We start from the raw sequence: 7,757 nt of genomic DNA, 5'->3' as shown, positions 1-7,757 counted from the left end.
AAACTGCGACCAGAAAAGCCGTTCTGCTTCATGGCCTTCTTGGGCCTGGAAAAACTGCGTCGCATCAGAAGCACTCTTTGACAAGTCCAAATATGCGTCCGGAGAACTCCACATTTGATCAAGCGGGGCATACTTTGAATCGCCGAACTTAGTTCATAATAAAAAGGGCTTACCAGCCGCGATCTCCCCAGCTTGCCGGATCTCCTCCCGTGCCACTCTGACCTCTGACCGGGTTTCGTTTGCCGCTTGTAAGGCCTTCTCAAGGTTAGCCGTTTTTTTGGCCTCTTTCTCGAGAAGGGCATATTGGCTAGCGGCATCCCTTAGCTCACGTGCCATGTTGGATATTCTCTCCTCACTCAGGCGATGAGTAGCCTGTTCGGCTTTTTATTCACCAACTGCCTTCTCGGCAGCCGCGTTTCTTATCCTAGCTTGCTCCTTACCCCGGGCAAGCTCAGCCTGAAGGGTCTCCACGGCAGCAGCACCATCTGCAGTCAATCATATTATAAATTCCAGCATCATGCTCCTATTTATACTCACTAACCGCCCAAAAGACATATCTTGCGCCTTGTCAAGCCGCTTCTTCACGAGTGTGATGTCATCATCCGCTACATCGAGTTGCCGCTTCAGTTCGGCAAATTCGGCAGCCCGGGCAGTAGCCGGGGCTGCAGCCGCCTGTGTTCAAATTAGCAAAATTATTACCTGAGCTTATTTATCTTTCGATCCTCTGATCGCCCCGTTCGGAGGGCAACCTGAGTCTCAGGGGCTACTATCTATACACAGTACACATTGCGTACCTCAAAGCCTCTTAGCAGGCTCGTAAAGGCTTCATTCAATCCGCTTTTTGCGGACGAAATTCTGTCAAACACCGTACCCATTAAGGTACAGCGTTCCTCCGAGATAAGCGCTTGCCGCAGAAGACCCGTCCATGTGTCCGGCTGTATATCGGACAGTCCGGGGCTTTTGTTGTTGGTCTCTCTAGGAACCGAACACCCCGGACCTCGGGCGGCCGAAGAGTCATCTTCTGGCCTTGTCCTCCTTCGCGGATCAGGAGAGATCCTCCGGGACGACACCTCGGGGTCTGATACGTCTCCAACGTATCTACTTTTCCAAACACTTTTGCCCTTGTTTTGGACTCTAACTTTCATGATTTGAATGAAACTAACCCGGACTTACGCTGTTTTCAGCAGAACTGCCATGATGTTGTTTTATTTGCAGAAAACAAAAGTTCTCGGAATGACCTGAAAATCCACGGAGATAAGTTTTGGAAAATATAAAAAATACTGGCGAAAGAATCAAGACCAGGGGGCCCACACCCTATCCACGAGGGTGGAGGGCGCGCCCTCCCCCTGGGCGCGCCCTCCTGTCTCGTGGGCCCCCTGACGCTCCATCGACCTCAACTCCAACTCCAGATATTCCGTTTCACGGAGAAAAACAAATCAGAGAGAAAGTTTCATCGCGTTTTACGATACGGAGCCACCGCCAAGCCGCCAAGCCCTAATCTCTCTCGGGAGGGCTGATCTAGAGTCCGTTCGGGGCTCCGGAGAGGGGGATTCGTCACCGTCGTCATCATTAACCATCCTCCATCACCAATTTCATGATGCTCACCATCGTGCGTGAGTAATTCTATCATAGGCTTGCTGGACGGTGATGGGTTGGATGAGATTTACCAAGTAATCAAGTTAGTTTTGCTAGGGTTTGATCCCTAGTATCCTCTATGTTCTGAGATTGATGTTGCTATGACTTTGCTATGCTTAATTCTTGTCACTAGGGCCCGAGTGCCATGATTTCATATCTGAACCTATTATGTTTTCATGAATATATGTGAGTTCTTGATCCTATCTTGCAAGTCTATAGTCACCTATTATGTGTTATGATCCGACAACCCCGAAGTGACAACAATCGGGATACTTCTCGGTGATGACCATAGTTTGAGGAGTTCATGTATTCACTATGTGCTAATGCTTTGTTCCGGTTCTCTATTAAAAGGAGGCCTTAATATCCCTTAGTTTCCACTAGGACCACGCTGCCACGGGAGGGTAGGACAAAAGATGTCATGCAAGTTCTTTTCCATAAGCACGTATGACTATATTCGGAATACATGCCTACATTACATTAATGAACTGGAGCTAGTTCTATGTCACCCTACGTTATAGCTATTACATGAGGAATCACATCGAACATAATTATCCATCACTGATCCAATGCCTACGAGCTTTTCACATCTTGTGTTTAGCTTATTCACTTTTCCGTTGCTACTGTTACAATTCCTACAAAACTATTATCTTTACTTTTGCCACTGTTACCATTACTATCATATTACTTTGCTACTAAATACTTTGCTGCAGATACTAAGTTATCCAGGTGTGTTTGAATTGACAACTCAACTGCTAATACTTAAGAATATTCTTTGGCTCCCCTTGTGTCGAATCAATAAATTTGGGTTGAATACTCGACCCTCGAAAGCTGTTGCGATCCCCTAAACTTGTGGGTTATCAAGACTAATTTCTGGCGCCGTTGTCGGGGAGCATAGCTCTATTCTCTGAGTCACTTCAGATTTATATCTGTTGATCACTATGAAGAACTTGAAAGATGCGAAAACTATGATTTATCCCTCAACTACGAGGGGAGGTAAGGAACTGCCATCTAGCTCTGCACTAGATTCTCCTTCTGTTTTGAGTAAGCTTGCGACACCTAAACCTGCTGCTGCTATGAATTCTGATATGTCGCATGTTATTGATGATGCCACTTCTGCTATGCATGATATTTATGATGAAACTACTTCTGTGCGTGATACTACTATGCCATTAGGTGAATTTCTTGATGGACAACTTGCTAGGGCTAGAGAGAATGAAATTATTGAAGATGCTATTATTGATGATAGTGATGATGAAAGTTCTCCCCCTGATTATGAATTACCTGTTGTTCATGAGGGTTATGTTATGAATGAGGAAGCTGCTAGAGCTATCTTTGCTTGCAAAGATAGATATGATCTTAAGAAATTATTAGCTAAATGGAAGCAGCAATCTCTTAATGCTAGAATGAAACCTGACCCTGCTTTTGCTACTTCACCTATCTGTGTTACTGATAAGGATTATGAATTCTCTGTTGATCCTGAGATTATTACTTTGGTTGAATCTGATCCTTTTTATGGCCTTGAATCTGAAACTGTTGTGGCACATCTTACCAAGTTAAATGATATAGCCACCCTGTTTACTAATGATGAGAAGTCTCACTATTATTATATCCTTAAGATATTTCCGTTCTCATTAAAGGGTGATGCTAAAACTTGGTTTAATTCTCTTAATGATCCTGGTTGTGTGCGTAGTCCCCAGGATATGATTTATTACTTCTCTGCTAAATATCTCACTGCTCATAAGAAACAAGCTGCCTTGCGGCAAATATATAATTTTATGCAAATCGAAGAAGAGAGTCTCCCACAAGCTTGGGGGAGGCTTCTTCGATTACTTAATGCTTTGCCTGATCATCCTCTTAAGAAAAATGAAATACTTGATATCTTTTATAATGGACTAACCGATGCTTCCAAGGACAACTTGGATAGTTGTGCTGGTTGTGTTTTCAGGGAAAGAACAGTCGACGAAGCTGAATTACTATTGAATAATATGTTGACTAATGAAAATAATTGGACTCTCCCTGAGCCAATTCCTGAGCCAATTCAGCCAACTCCTGAGCCTATTCCTAAACCCACTCCGAAGAAGAGAGGTGTTTTATTTCTCAGTCCCGAAGATATGGAAGAGGCAAAGAAATCAATGAAAGAAAAAGGTACAACAGCTGAAGATGTTAAGAATTTACCTCCTATTGAAGAAATACATGGTCTTAATATACCGCCTGTTGAAGAACCACATTGTCATGATAACTCGACACGGGTAGTAAAGGTAAATTCTCTCTATAGATATGATAAAGTTGAAATTCCGTCTACTAAATTTCATAGCCCATGCTTAGATGAATTCTATGACTTTATGGCTAGACAAGAAAGTTTTAATGCTTATGTTGGTAGAGAATTAAAGAATAATGCTTTCGAGATAGGACGCTTGAGTGATTATATGGCTAGAGTTAAAGGTGAACTTAAACTCATTAGCAAATATGCTTCTACGGTTGCTACTCAAGCTGAGCAAGTACTTAAAGCTCAAAATGATTTGCTTGATGAATTAAATAATAAACATGACTTTGCTGTTATAGTGGCTACTAGAGCTGGTAGAATGACTCAGGAACCTTTGTATCCTGAAGGCCACCCTAAGAGAATCAAGCAAGATTCTCAGAGAAATAATTTAGAGACACCTAGTTCTTCTAAAAAAAGGAAAAAGAAAAACGATAGGACTTTGCATGCTTCTAGTGAACTTGCTGTAGACACACCTGAGAATCTCAATGATATTTCTATTTCTGATGCTAAAACACAATTAGGTGATGAACATGAGCCTAGTGATACTGTTAATGATAATGTTCATGTTGATGCTCAACCTAGCAAAAATAACGATGTAGAGATTGAACCTGCTGTTGATCTTGATAACCCACAATCAAAGAATCAATGTTATGATAAAAGAGATTCTGTTGCTAGGAAGCACGATAGAGAAAGAGAACCCTGGGTTCAGAAACCCATGCCCTTTCCTCCTAAACCATCCAAGACAAATGATGATGAGGATTTTGAGCGCTTTGCTGAAATGATTAGACCTATTTTCTTACGTATGCGCTTAACTGATATGCTTAAAGTAAATCCTTATGATAAGTATATGAAGGATATCATTACAAATAAAAGAAATATATTGGAAGCTGAAATTTCCACCATGCTTGCTAATTACACTTTTAAGGGTGGAATACCAAAGAAACTTGGAGATCCAGGGGTACCAACCATACCATGCTCCATTAAAAGAAACTATGTTAAACCCGCCTTGTGTGATCTTGGAGCCGGTGTTAGTGTTATGCCTCTCTCTTTATATCGTAGACTTGAATTGAATAAGTTGACACCTACTGAAATATCTTTGCAAATGGCCGACAAATCAACTGCTATACCTGTCGGTATTTGTGAGGATGTGCCTGTTGTGGTTGCAAATGTCACTATCTTAACATACTTTGTTATTCTTGATATTCCTGAGGACGATAGTATGTCGATTATCCTTGGTAGACCTTTTTTGAATACTGCAGGGGCTGTTATTGATTGCAACAAAGGCAATGTCACTTTTCATGTTAATGGTAATGAGCATACGGTACACTTTCTGAGGAAACAATCTCAAGTTCATAGCATCAACTCTATTGGAAAAGTTCCAACTATTATTATTGGAGGTTTTGAATTTCCTCTCCCTACTGTCAAGAAAAAGTATGATATTCTTATTGTTGGGGATGTTCATATCCCCGTTGAGGAAACTTAGTGTTATTCGAAATTTCTCCGGTTCTGTGTTATTCGGAATGAGTTTGTTAACAAGACTTGATCAACCTTGTCAGTGGATTCATTTTGATGATCATGAGATGGATGAAACTAGAAGGCACAACCTTCTGTACCCTCCTTTTACTTTCTGTTATTTAGTTTAAATAAAGCAAAAATAGTATTATCTGTCTGCTTTCTGAATTATCCATGCAATAAAAAATATCCCGAAAATAAAAGTGCTCCAAATGCCCTGCAAATTTAGTATGATTTTTATGGAATATTTGAGGATTTTAGGCACTGAAAACACTTCAGGAGGGGCAAGCACCAGGCCACGAGAGTGGAGGGCTCGCCCACACCCCCTGGGCGCGCCCCCTGTCTCGTGGGCCCATGGTGGCCCCCCTCCACTTATTCCTGCACCCACACACTCCATCTTATTCCCAAAAAAATCCCCATCCAGCTCAAGCACGAGTTCTAGCTCATTTTGCTGCGATTTTTGATCTCCTTGCTCAAAGCTCCATTCACAAAACTGCTTTGGGAGATTGTTGCTTGGTATGTGACTCCTCCATTGGTCCAATTAGTTTTTGTTCTAGTGCTTTATTAATTGTAAATTTTTGTTGCATAGGTGACCATGCTCTTGAGCTTGCATGCCAAATTTATGAGGTCCCAAGTAATTCTAATGCATGATATAGGCTCTGGGCACTTGTAGGAGTAGTTGCTATTAATCTTGTTTAGTTTTATTCACTTTTATTTTGAAGTTACTCAAATTTCAAAAAAAAATCAGAAAAAGAAATATGTCTAGGAGAATGTATCAAGGTGGTTCCTTAATAAAGAAAGGACCTAGGCTTGCTATGTGTGAGCAACACGATGAATTACCGAGGGACGCAGAAGTACGAGCTTGTGAGTGGCCATCAGACGATTTTATGGTCAAAGCAGGCTTCAAGGAGGAATTTGACGCATATGTGCGTAATGCCGATCTCGAGGACTTCTTACAAGATAAGTGTCCTCAGTACTATTTGTTGACTAATTCATTTGTGAGAAGGTTTAAATATAAATGTTCATGTAATTCTTAGAGTGTCCTATTTGATATTTATGATAAATCTTATACCATGGACTTAGAGGATTTTACAACTGCTTGCAAACTTCCGCAGTGGGGCAATGTTAATGATCCCCACAAATCTGAATTTAGAGATTTTCTTGCTAGTATTACTGTGGGAGAATCTAGGGACATAGCACAAGCTACCATAGGGAGCATTCATTTTCCTACTATACATTATTTTGCTCTCTTCATTGGTAGATGCATTAACGGTAAAGATGAAGCATGTCATATGTGTGTCCCTGATCTTTGTGTCCTCAAGAGTGCTGTGTTAGGTTATAAAGATTACAACTTGGGGGCAATAGTTGCACGTAGGTTGCATAATAATGGTAGGGCTGGAGATTTATTTGGAAGAATTATGTGACCCGTGTGGCTAATTATCTTGGTATAGCCCCACAAGAAGGGGATATGATGTTACCTCCTGCTTATTTAGATTATGACGCTATGGTCAAACATCATTTTCTTAGGAGGAATGAACAATTCCTCCAGTATCGACTAATCTTTGACAGACATAGCTCTGTCCATGTTACTCTTCCTGCTCCTTTCCTTTTTGATTACCAGGCAAAAGGAAGATATGTTGTTACCAGGGAGGAAGCAGCTGAACACGAGGGGAGAGCGGAGGTGGCTTGCCAACATGCCGCAGCTCAGGAGGCATTTGTTGCCGCATCTCAGTACGACCCCAGTTACAACTACGGATATCAGCCAGGCTACCCTTGGCCTTAGACCAACTTAGGCCAAAAGCCTAAGCTTGCGGGAGTACCTATTTCCCACCGACTTTACATTCATGTTCACACACTATTCTAGTTGTCGGTGCTCATACTCTTTCATTGTATTATCCATGCTAGTTTAAAATTTCTTTTTCTAGCTTTCTTCTTGTGTGTTTGATAAACCTTAAGAAAAACCAAAAAAATTAGTTAGTTTAATTTCCATGTTGTAGTAGTAATTAAAATGAAAACCCAAAAAGATTTCTTGTTCTTCTTCTTGCTTGTTGGGAGCTTTCCCGTGTAGATACTTTTTCTTTTCTTTTCTTTTCTTTGGGGGGTCGAGAGTAGAAGACCATATTGAAAATGTTTAGTGGCTCTCATATGCATGATTGTTTATTTAACTTAGAGCCCATATTACTTTTTCTTCTCTCTTGAGTTGAATGCTTGCAGATTCCAGCTTAGTCCAATGCATGTGCACTACTATTATTATACACATCGTTCGGTTGTGCAAGTGAAAGGCAATAATGACGATATATGATGGACTGGTTGAGATGAGAAAAGCTGGTATGAACTCGACCTCTCT

The sequence above is a fragment of the Triticum aestivum genome, chromosome 3B, assembly GCF_018294505.1.
Source record: "Triticum aestivum cultivar Chinese Spring chromosome 3B, IWGSC CS RefSeq v2.1, whole genome shotgun sequence".
NCBI lineage: Eukaryota > Viridiplantae > Streptophyta > Magnoliopsida > Poales > Poaceae > Triticum > Triticum aestivum.
The sequence above is the reverse complement of the archived record's forward strand: the minus strand, read 5'-3'. Positions refer to the sequence as shown.